We start from the raw sequence: 13,369 nt of genomic DNA, 5'->3' as shown, positions 1-13,369 counted from the left end.
CCTTCCTTTGTGCTTCTTGTAATGAGAGTGAATTCGGTATCCAGAAGAGTAATACACAAGTATTCAAAATTAAAGACTGAACGTCATTACAATTAAATAAAAAAAATATTACTTGCAAAATTAATTATTTATATTTATGAAGGCCTTAATATATCTTTGGAATAAAGAAGCTTATAGAAAAGAGGAACAAGGAAAGATAAGAAAATTGCAAATGCTTAGAAATTCTATTTTTCAGGGAGGCGAAATGTCATTGGTTGGTGATGCATGTTTAACTGCAACTTGTCTTCCAATAAAGTCCCTCCCCTCACTCATCATGAAAATTATTGAGACCTCGAGAACTATTCACATATAGTAGACCTTTCTATGAAGACAACTTTAATAATCTTAAATAAGTTGTTTGAATTAATGAATTTTACATATCGAAAAAAAAATATGTGGAAATACGATTTCAGAACCTAATCTGAAGATTTTATACAATTATCATATTCTAATTCAATAATCTTTTTCATAGTCAGAGGTTCTTATTAGAATTGAAACTAGTGGGTCAAATGAAGAAGATTTAATGGACTGCATGTATGTCATGTAATGCATTTATCCTAACGTGCGATGATTTTCATTTCTGTCTTTTCTAAGAATAAAAGAAAATTTATGCGTGGATCCTCTCTCCTTCCTCTGCGTGTATATGTATGTGTTGTTGATGCTCTATAGGAATACCGCTTGACCAAGAGCTATCAAGTTTTATATACTTTGGGGGATGGGAATGCGACTTCAAAGTAATTTTTGTTGAAATTTTAGCTTGAATTTTAATACAAAATTAAGCGAGATTTTGAAATTTTACTCCGATAATTCCTACAAATATTACATAAAAAAATCTAATCTTTACGCCATTTTAAAATTTTATGTTACCAATTTATTTAAAGTAAATTTTTCCTGAGTTTTGGAAAATTCTGGTGATATAATTTGATGCATAAAATAGACAGAAAATTAAAGAAATACATACGACAGGGAAGTGAATCGTGTAAAACTTTTTAAATAGCATGTAAGAAGCATGCTATTGCCACATAGTTAACAAAATATTTAATTGAAATTTTTAGTAACCATTAATCCTGGCGAACTAACTGGTCACCAAATGCAGCTATTATGTATTATAATCTGTACTGAAACTAAAAAGACAGTCTGTATATTTATGGTTCATTTGACCTTTGTTTAATCTTTTTTTTCTTTTTTTATACTTTAACGCATGCTTGCTTCGTGTGTGGTAAAATTATGTCTTTTTGGGAGCTCAATTAGCCTTCGAATATTATAATTTATAGTAATTTGCGATTGCGTAATTCGGTATGATAATGAGCATCGAACATTTTATATGCGATTTTCACGGCAGCCCTTTTTACACCAGAAAGCAGATTTTTTAATTTCTGCATCAAAAAGATTAAACTCAGAAACGCATAAAAGATAATCTAAGTAAAAGCATTCTGAAGTTTCGTTTTCTGAATTTTTGAGCATGTATTGTGATTTTCTAGATTGCGGGGTCCATTTTTCAATCCTGTTCATTCTTTTAATTTACATTCATTTTTTAAACTTGAGTGAATTATATTTTTCAAGCAGTTGAAACGTTATAATATTATTTACTGCAAATAAGTTCGTCACATTTAATTAACAAAACAATATTTTTAATTCCAGAATTTTTATTTTTCAGATATACAGTAAAGCCAACCACACTCTGGAATCTATTTAATTCTTCCTAAACCTATTCCAATTACTCAAAAATTATTTGCAGGATTTATTATTCTTTCTCTCTTAATTTCTGTAACAAATGAAACAAGTTCTTAGTTTTTAACTTTGCTTTTAGTTTTTAAATGGTTATCCGAAAAAAGTGGCACTGTCTTCGATATGAATTGCTGCTTGCAAAATTTAATAAACATAAGATCTCTTCTCATATTCAGCTTTCCAAAAAATGACATTCAATAATTCTAATTAGAAATCGTTACATAAGCATATAAAAATCATATTACTTAAAGTGTTTACTTAAGAAGTTAATTAGCACCTACTTCAAATTAAGTCTGCAGGAATAAAAAGTGCTTAATTTCTTCCACGAATTCTTGTGTTCTTTCTCGGTAAAGTGTTCCTATATGAGTCCTTAAACTTTAATGCCCTATTTAAATCTCGACTAATAAGGATCAAATTCTTTATTAATTGAAAACACTTTTTAAAATTTTTTGCAGTGATAACATCAATCTTCTTTCCACTATTTATATAGGGTTTTTATTATACCTAAGAAAGTTTCCGTTAAAAAGGTTTACTTAAAAAGGCTGCAATGATAACATTTATCCTCTTTCCACCGTTTATACACTAAAAATGTCTGAAGAAATAAACAGGTTTTTTTGAAAGCTTATTCTCTACTTGAATACCCATACGTTTCTTGCGTCATGCATTCTAAAACCTTTCTTTTTTAATGGCATTTTTTTTACAGATTTTCTAAATCGGCGAAACAGTATACGTATTTAGATAATAGAATTTAAAAGGCATTTTAAAATTTAACCTGTAAAAATAAGCGCACAAAATAAAAAAGAATTACAAATTGCTTTTGGAACAAATGCATTAATAATTTGAATTCGGAATGAATTAAGGGCGCGAATCGACAAGATGAACAAGAATGAGAGCAATTAAATTGAATAAATTTATAAAGAAATTGTTTGAGAATTAAAATTTTAAATATATGTAAAAGGGGCTGTTTATTTAAAATATGTTTCACCTATACTTTCTCGCATATACCTTAATAAAGGTGTTATCTCCCTCCCTTCAAATAAAAATGCTGGACCTTGGGACAAAGCTGTAAGCCTTACTTGTACTCAGTATTTAATGACATAATAATAGTAATAAAATCGGAAAATGAGACATGCCGGAAAGGGATAAAAGAAGAGGAATGCTTTTAGTCCCTTGCTTTTTGAAACTCGCATAAGAGTGAAAGAGTTTGGCACATGAGCATTTTGTGCTTCATAGATCAGTGAAAAAAATCGAGCATGAATTTTGTTTTCGACCGATAGTGACCAAGATAGAATACAACAATTTTAGTATTAAAATTGCACACAAAATTTCATTTGTTTAATGCGTTGCGTTTTTGAATTATAGCATTTATGTACACTCGAATGTGTAAACTGACAGACCGTCAGCCTCTGTTTGGATTTGGTTCAAAATTTATAATGGATCTTTATTTTTGATAATGAAAGTATGCACTAAATTTCTTTGTTCATCCTTACGTTTTGTAGTTATTATGTTCATTGGACTTGTACAGACAGACAAACATCCATCGATTATCTTTCTTCAAAATTTTATATAAAAGTATGTATCAAATTTCACCAATCTAGTTCAAAATAGAGTTGAGCTATGGTGTTCATAGGCAGAATAACAGATATAACCCCAAAACAACAGAAAGTGTTTTTTTCTGATTCTGAAGTTAGGAAATTCATTAGAAACTCGAGGTCTAATTTGTAAAATACTTTTTTTCTTCTTATATTTGTACTCGATGAAATAAAAATAATATAGGCCGAAACATCAAAATGTCACGACATAATAAAGAACTTGAAAACTGAATTTTTGACAAAGGCTTACAATTATTTCTTATAAGTCCGTCTTTATTTCATTCTAACAAGTGTTTCACTCTCACTTTAGTTGTATAAGTAGAACTATTTTTTATTTTTATTTTGTGTGGTATTAATATAGATTCGAAATGCACATACTTTTGATGTTATCTAGTGCTTATTCAGTGTTTTGTAAAAAATCATTATTTCCAAACAACACTGATCATCTAACTAAATATAAAATAATGACAATATTTTATATTCAGAATTGACCGCATCTGCTTTCTGTTCCTTTAAGTTCCTTTAATTTGCTTTTCATTATCACAATCTGCTTACCCACCTATTTTTTTTTCAACGCATATCTTGCTATTATAATGTAACTTAGCTAACTCAAAGCTAACAGGCCATAATAAAAAGTTAAAGTCTAGAATAAAATGCAGCAAGAGAAATCAGCAATTTTTACAAACTTCTGAGGATGACAGTAGTGATTAATTTTTAGTTTTTATCAGTTTTAATCAGCACAATGAATAAATTAACAGTAACTAATTTAAATAAATGAAATTCTAACATTTACAATTAAAAACTATAATGTTTAAAAATAATTTCAATAAATATGTAAAAAAAGATGTTCATTTTTCTGTATTTCATAATCGCACATTAAAACTTTAAAATAAATAATGCAAAGTACACCGAGTGAACATCTAAAAATCTACTTCAAGTTCTTTTACAAAAATATGCGTTAATTCTACTAACATATGTTCATCTCTATTATTTTATAGTCCTGTTAATTGATATTAAAGAATTATAAAGCTATTTTTTTAAACATGATCCCGGTACATTCTTTTAGGAGCACTTTACCAGCACTGAATATTTTTGTATTTTCCAAAGTTTATATTAATATTTGTATTTTATTTATTTTACAGTTGCATTTAAACCAAATACGTTTTTTATCTTATACCTCTAGAAAGTTGCAATATCATTAGATTTGTCTTTTGTTATATAATATAACAAATTCTTGTAATGTGTTACGTTTACTCAAGTATGACAAAAAATAAGGAATTATCCCTTATTTAGGAATATGGAGTATATTCGGGCTGCTAAGCTCCAGCATCTCCTGATGTCATTTTAAAAATTTGCTTAAAAAACAAACTGTTTGGTTATTTTCTATTTTGAGTTCTATGATCAATAATGTTCAATGAGTTTATGGATCAGCATGAGATGTATCAGTTCAAGTTCAATGAATCAGTATGAGATTCGCGAGGACGGAGGCCAGCCCCAGAAGGCATTAAAATTCACTCATCACGCAATAACTGCGTAACAGATGAAAGCGAAAATGATAGTTTTCTCCCTTTGATAATGAAGCAGTAATGGCCCTACTGCTTTGGATGCAAAATAAGCTTGTCGTCCAGCCAACTGTATGAAGTTTTTTTTTTTTTTTTTTCCATTCCCGCTTAAAGCATGTTAATGTTCTCATGATTTATGTTTCGGCGTTTTTTCTCAGATATTATTTTTTCTGGATTCGCTTAGCGGTTATTTGTTTCTTGTTCTTCCAACGGAAACTTGATTGTTTTAATATGCATTCGTTTCATATTGTTAAAGGACATTCATCGAAAAATGTTTCGAAAATAATTTTGTAAAAACAATTACAATTTTTGGCCTATTTAAAGGCAGAGCGGTGTTCTAAGAAATGCTTTTTCTTATGAAATATTTATAATTATATTTTACTTTAGTATTTAATGTATCTGAACTGATGTGCCGTTACGGTTGTAGCAGTAGTAATAGGTCTGTTACTACCTGAATTGCATAGTTAGAAAATCATAATTCACATTAAAAAATAACTGTAGAACAACAAAAGACTTTTGCCCTCTTGAAGAATTTACGTAAATAGTTCATTTGTATTTTGTCAATTCAATTATCAAAATAGCTTTATTTCGAAATATATACAAACCCCTTAAACACTAGACAAAAGAATATTCAATATCTTGAGGCATTTAAAAATTAATTTATTAAAATCTTGTTTGAAACAAAATCCCTATTAGCACAAATTACCTAACAACATTATTATGATACAGTCACGATATTGGTCAACATTCAGAATATCAGACAACAACGTGGAAATATTATACAATATCTTGTGATAATAAGAATATATTTTCTACTGAATTATATCGGTTTAAATAAGAAGTAATTTTAAATTATTTGCATCAAATCACCCATCAGAGAGAGTTTTTTTTTAAAACATGAATATGTTAATTACATAAATCATGTAAAATCATTACTTTCCTTGTATCGACTTGCATATCTCGTTTCACATCAAGTGTACTTAATATTTTCAAACATTTTGAAATAAATACAGATAATATATAGAATACGGAATTAATTTATCATCTTTTAATCTAAATGCAATCAAACTTATTTAGAATCAGGAAATGTCAGTATGTGCAGGTAAAGTTTCAGCAATCTGGGAGTCATGTACCTGCTTTAAGGCACTTAAGAGGAAGACAACAACACCATTCTGTTTTTTAAGAAGCATTTTTAACTTTTGCTTATTTTAGTTGCAACCATGTTAAACAAATAAAAGCAAAGCTTTTCTAAGTGTCATTATTTATTTCTTACATTGGTTATTTGAAAGATAAGTTGCAAAGTTATATATTTATTAACTTTTTTACATTATAACGGTTACGAGAAAGATTCAATTTTCATTTCTGGACTTCTGAGAAACAAATGGTATTCTTAATTACACCAGACATTTTTCATTATGGGGCATTTAAGTACGAGTTTCTATGGCACTAAAATTTTGTTATAGATAGAAAGTTACTTTAAATCTAGGAATACGGTAGCGCTTCGTCCCAACTATAAGGTTCATTATCTTATGTCAAATTTATAAGTGAAGTTTTTTAAAAACGTGCCATGTGATTTTTATACAAATTACTTTTCACGAATGAAAATTGGTTATTAATAATTGTTTGATGTTGTTTGATGTCCACGTATGAAAAAAAGCAACAAAATTGATTCCAAGGAATTAAAATAAATGAGATGCTATGGAAGGAATCTGAATATATGATTTTAATTCTTTCAATTATAAAATGGAGGTTATGGGGATGAAGGAAATAAATTATCTCGAATCATCGATTCCATGGTTTATTTTATAACAAATATGTACATTTAGATAGATTTATTGAAAGCAGAAGAATGAAGACACTTTATTTGTAAATCTGGAAGATAACAACGGTTAACTGAACGTGACGGCTTTGATGAGGACCGATTTGATTAGATAAAGATTCGTTTTGGTGGTTAATGACAATTTCAAATTTTTTTCTCTGCATTTTTGATAGTAAATAGTATGCATTTCACAAACGCTTTTAATTATGGAATAGAAAAAGTTTTCTTCGGTGCGCGCATAAAATTATTTTTCAATCTATAGTTTATTTACATGCGACATTTTGAAAGAATGATAAATTTAAAAGGAACTGATTATATTTCTCATTTCAAATATATATATATATATATATATATATGATGTACGGAGCGTCATCCTGGCGGCGCTCGCGTCATCACTCAACAGCCAATAAGAACTATCTGATTCCCGCCATTAAAACTGTATTCAGTACTGCAATAGCGTTCATCGATGTAAAGCGGCGCCCAGCCTTTCGTTCAGTTCATTAAATTCGTTTATGTTAAAGTGGTGTGTGATTCTTGTAATATGAGTCCTCTCTAAGCATTAATTACCGGGTTTTCCCCTAGGGCCCGTGAGAGATATTTGATTTGATATATAATCCGGTTAGTAGAGGCCTGTTTTTCGAGCCGGAGTTAACATGTCTCTACATACATACATACATATATATATATATATATATATATATATATATATATATATATAAGAAGGTATGTTGCAATAAATGCTGCCATTTCAATTTCCATCTGTAGCAATAAAAGGATAAAAATATTGAATGAATCCAAAACGCAAGAATGTATTATGTAATGTAGAGTATCCATTTATTTACAATGTTACAATGTCTCAAAGTACTGTATAGTTCAGAATATGGGTTTCATGATATCCAAATTAAATAGCGAAAAACCACATTTGAACAACAAACGTGATATCAGTCCAACGGCAAACGCTGTATCCAGTTCAGTGAAAAAAAAAAAAAAAACTGAGACTGTACTGCGAAATCAGAAGTACGAGGCCTGTTGGCCCTCCCCTCCACTTCTCTTTCAAAATCTCAATGTAAACTTATCAGCTCTCTTCTAAGACGTTTTTGTTTCACTTTAAGAAATCCAAGAAACATTTCAACAAAGGCATCAGACCTTCAATTCATGAGGTGAGGGTATATTCTTCCTAAGGTGGCTTGGCTTGTATAAACAAAAACACCTGCAGATGATCCGGATTGTCGATTTTGTCATTTCGACACAATTGTAACGATCAGCGCTCTGTGGCAAAAAATCGTAAGTGAAAGTCTGCTTATTCAAGGATGGTCATTTTATTGCACATGTTATAATCATCCTTGATTTCTTCGCTTAATAATTTAAGATTCTGCATTTTTAAACTTTTTCAAAATAACTCTTACATTATGAATATTAACTGTCAGTATAAGCCTAATGGTTTACTAAAATTATTAAGAAATATTTTTTGAAAATAAGCAGTTTATAATATTTTAACCTAGATTAGATAGTACGTCGCCTTAAAGAAGTACCTTAAACGATTTCATAAAAAAATTTAATCATGCAGAAAAGCATCGTTTAAAAATTAACTTTCGTAAAAATTGATTGTCGGATAAACGAAGTGTTTACTTTTTGCATTCATTTTTTCATATCCTTCTTGATACTAGTCTTTCAATACGAAAATAGTTAAAAATGCGCAATGACGTCTGTCGAAGATCTTCAAGGATAATGGTCTCTTTTAACTACGATATTGATAGCGGGTCATTAATACTAATATCACCGATGTAATTATTAACAACATTGTAGACTATTTATGATGCTATAATAACGTTGTGATTAAAATGATCAAATATCTTTTGTTAATTAACAAGAGAAATATACGTCTCAATCTTTTCCCGATTTTAATGAAGGTAATTTAGCCAAATCAATTTGATGAATATCTCAAGTCCCTTTTCCGAATAGAAACACAAGAAATGCCTATACTTTCAAACACAGGCAGAGAATTTTTGTAGTTCATGTTAAGAAAATTTTAATTGCAAATGCTAATTTTATGTTTTGCATAGCGAAGAAATGCCAAGTATAATCTAATGTTACTTCTTACAAAATTACTTAGACTGTTTCACGCTTGGTTACAAATAACTTAAAAGGAAACTCTAATTCTCTAGATTCTCTAGCATTTGTCTTATATGCAATGCAAAATTTTAGAATATTCTGTTAAGTAATCTGCATTTTATAATTATAACGATAATTATAAATTGCGTTAATAAGTGTTGAAATTAAACTTCCTGAACTCTGAGGACAATGCACAATAGGTCATAATGGAATGACAAGGACGACAAACACTCCAGATCTTACACTCTAAATTTACTAAAAACATTTAGTAGTAGAATCCACCAACAGGTGGCGCTTTAACATTTCAACATTTAATATATGAAGTCGCCTATGAGTAATGTTGCAGCGAGATAAAACATTTTATATAATTTCTATATATTCACCACAGTTCTCCACAATACTTTCGATTCGCAGAAAATGTGTTTTACAATTGAACGCAATACGTTCTCATTGATTCCACGAATGTGCCGTATTGTCCTTCAGATGCAACAATGGTGCGAGTTGATTCAGGTAGACCTGACACTTTATAAATCCTTATAATTTAAAGTCTAAGGTGGTAAGATCAGGCAAGCAACGAATCCAAAGAACCGTGATTGATGACCCGTTCGTCAATAAAAATTTACCTAAATACCTTGCTTAAAGCTAATATGAATATGGAGAGGTGTATCGTTCTGCAAAATTCTAACATGGCGGCTCTTTTTTTACAATTTCGGGGTCACAAACGTTTTTTCATACACGTCCAGGTCTTATTCACCAATGACGGTAGATATTTTAAATCCTGATTGAGGGCACCTATTCGAAAAAATAAAACACAATGATGAACGTTGTAGTAATCCCTTATCATACCACAACTTTCTCAGGAGCACATTGATTTTCGAATGGAAAAATCTGAGGTGAATGAACGGGACTCATATAAAAATTATATAGAACATTTTCTCATACTGCTGCAGCACTCAGAAACGCCCTCCTTTACATGTTTTTTAAAAATTAAATCTCGAGCGCAGGATCTGGAGTATTTGTCGTTCAAATTTCATATTATTATGCCTATGCGATGATTTGAATTGGGAATTTCAATTTAAACAGCGCAGTATCTGTGTACCAGAAAGTGGCATGTGTTTTTTTATTGTTAGAATATTCACTATTTGAGATCTTATCCATGAATTAACACAATTGAACTCACTGTAACTTCTACTTAAAGTAATCGACTACGTTCGAAGGAATATTTTTGAAAAATTGGATTTTTTAAAAACTATTTATGGTTTTTAGATGTATTGTCAATTATAAATACTATAAATACAAAAAAATTATGTGGAAATATAATATATTTTGAGAAATAGAAAAAGTTGTAGTAAATTTCAATGAAATTTAACCAAAACGGTTAACACACTACACAAAATTGTAATGCAGCAATCCTATTTTTCATTGTACACAAGTTATAGAATATAATGATGAATGAAATGAACCAAAATCTAAGAAACATTTTAAGATGTAAAAAAATTATGGGTAAAAATATACGTATATATACATTTTTTCCATAAATTTACAACTTAATTTTTCTAAAAACACCTATAAATGAAAAAATATTTCACCAACAATAAAACTTTTGGTTCATTTCATTGCCCATAGTATTTACAACACACGCTGAAATTTTTATGTAAATACCTCTATTAGTTTTTGAGATATCATGTTAACGGTGGATTTTTTTGGATAACGGTGGATAATTTTTATAAAAATTAAATTTTGAGAAAATTGAAGTTAAAAAAAATTTAGCTAAAAAATTGTTTAAAATTCTCCTGGATGATAGGTCAGACCTTCCTTTTCCTAGAAAATACTATTTTGGAAAGAGGAAAGCCTGAACTACAAGAAATAATAATAAAAAAAGAATTCGCCAATGTGGTCGATAACCAGTATTTTCAACGCAGTCGGATACCTTAATTCATTGTAACTCATCTAATAAGCTCGAAGACATGTAATGACACTTATTTGTATGTATTTTATGATCTGTTTTATGACTCAACTTTACCATGTAATATTTTTTTCCTTCTTTTTTTTCAATAAATCTTCCCGCGTATAATCATTGAACTGATAATGAATCGTAACAGTACCGAGTTTGGCATACTGCGGTGTAAAGACAAAGATGATTGTCTGACAAAGGTTGTACGAAAACGGCGAGGTCATTCGTATCAAGTTTTTTTCCATTTAAATCGACCAAAACACGTTACAGCCAGTATGAATACAAATTTCATATTAATTTCAATATTCATCTTATCACCAGAACAAGAAAAACTAGGTGAAATTCTAAAAGTACCTGTTTGTATGTGTTTAGACTCCTGATTTGATTTTAAAATATAAAATTGCGACAGTTATTATAAAAAGCAGAAAGAAAGAAACATTATTCTTGTTGAGAGAGATTGATGTTCTGCGTCATTTTAACACTAGCAGTATTTATATAACTTTACAGGGATTTAGCTAATGTTGGCTAGTGACCAATGGTGATTTAGACATTTTGTGACCTTAGACGGTGGACATTATGATGCTACTTTTTTTTAATAAGGTGATAAATTTAGTTTCATATTTCAACACATTTTTAATATTCAATGACCTATTTTAAGCTAATATTCTTTTAAATTTATTAACATTGTAAATATATATTTGTTTTTATTTATCTATTATGACTCTAGACAGCTCGCATCCACGTTTGTATACAACAGTATTGCAGCAATGGACAGTTTTATAAATATTCTAAAAACTAAATGAATGTAATGAAGCAGATAGCAACTTGGAAATCATACTTCATTAAGTATCAATATTATTCTAAAATTTTATCACTCATAGAATTTGTATTCTTTACGAACTTGTTTACTTGACAACTAAAGAAACAAAGTTCTTGTGCCCCCCCCCCCCCCCCGCCACAGCGTAGTGGCCCTAAGCAGCCGCCAATTTGAAAATCTGGCATGCTAATGACAATTTAAAAAACATTATCTGATTAAAAGTAATTAACGGCTTTATAGTGTTTCCTGTTGAGTTATTTATAGAAGAATATTAGTACTTTTTAAAAGAATTTTACAATTACATTAAGCCATCTACTACTTTCAAACGAAAACAAGGTTCTTGAAACAAAATAACTATATTATTATTTTTTAAAACTGAACAAGAAGAGATGGGAAATATAAAAAAATCATTCAATGAGGATGTTTCATCAAAATTTGGTCTTCTAGTTAATTTAATTTCTTTAAAAAGTCAGTTATTTTAAATTATTTTGTAAAAAATTAATTGCATTTAAAATGGCACGAAATGATTTTTTTGATTGTCTAAAAAAGCCTGGAGTTTTTTCTCAACATTTACCCAAGCACCACTTGATTTAACGCAAATGTTCAAAAATTAAAGATCACAAATAAAAAATGGCCAACTGTGACGGAATTTATAGGGCTGTTAAGTAAGCGAGGCAATATTCTGTAATCAATTACAAGACTTGGCACCCTTCTTAATAAACATGAAAACCTTCCATTAGCTGGTGGCAAAAAAACTGGTGTTATCTTTACCATGATTATGATTAATGACTTGCTAATCAAAATAAATGATCAGTACTCTCAAGATGGTTAAGTTCTTTTACTAAGTTATTCCTGAAGAAAAGAATTTAATGCCAGATCTGTATTCAAAAAATATCTATCATTCTGTACAATCACATGGCATGACTACTGAAGATTTCTGGCACCTTGATAATCCATAAACATATATCAGGAATCGAATTCTCGAGTTTCAGAGAATGTGTCTGCACCATAATCCCTTTGTTATTCAGATTGACTATACCTTTAGACCAAAAGGACTGCTCTCTCCTCAACTTTCTCTTATTCTTAAATATTCTAATGCCTTCTTTTCTGTTCTCTTTCTATCATCCTCTTCATCTCCTGAAAATATCATGGAACTGGGATATTATAGGAAGGAAGGCGGTAACATTAATCTGTCCCCCTTTTCTCTCTTTCTTTATCGGCCCTGAATTTAAAGTAAGCACAGTTAAGAGAATATTTATAAGGAAAAACATGTTTAAAGAAAACATGCACTCAAAAAGGCTCATCTATTTCATTTTCTATAATTTCGATAGAAAATCTAATGTTATTTATAGCACTAAAACTTGGCAAATTATAAGAGTTCTTTTCTTAAATTTCATATAAAATATGTTGCAGATTAGTAAAAGTCTTGATACAAAACCTTAATATTAAAAATTATGTTACATTTATTTTCATTTCACATAAGTCATACAAATTAGAAATTTTAGCAATGCAAGTAAAAAAAAAATGTCCAGATAGTTGTGGTCTTTGAACTAGATTATTGCTATTTAAACTATCTATGATAACTCCAATTGTGGCATGTAGAAAATTACTATATAACTGTGGCGAATTCGAAGGCCTATTTCTGTTAAATCTTTCATGTTGGTAAGGAAAATTATTTAAAAAAGTAGTTTTCATTTACTCATTATCATTTATATTTATGAAATAAATGCAATAATTGGAATTATC

The 13,369-nt window shown here is 29.5% G+C and overlaps 1 protein-coding gene across 3 annotated transcripts in view; it reads right to left on the bottom strand.

Annotated features, from left to right (window-relative positions):
* Window positions 1–13,369, bottom strand: part of LOC129984144 (monocarboxylate transporter 12-like) — a 97,337-nt gene that overhangs the window by 28,872 nt on the left and 55,096 nt on the right. The gene's annotated exons all lie outside the window — the stretch shown is intronic.

This window comes from Argiope bruennichi, chromosome 9, assembly GCF_947563725.1.
Source record: "Argiope bruennichi chromosome 9, qqArgBrue1.1, whole genome shotgun sequence".
In the NCBI taxonomy this organism is placed as follows: domain Eukaryota; kingdom Metazoa; phylum Arthropoda; class Arachnida; order Araneae; family Araneidae; genus Argiope; species Argiope bruennichi.
Note: the sequence above shows the minus strand (reverse complement) of the source record. Positions and strands in the feature narration are given on the sequence as shown.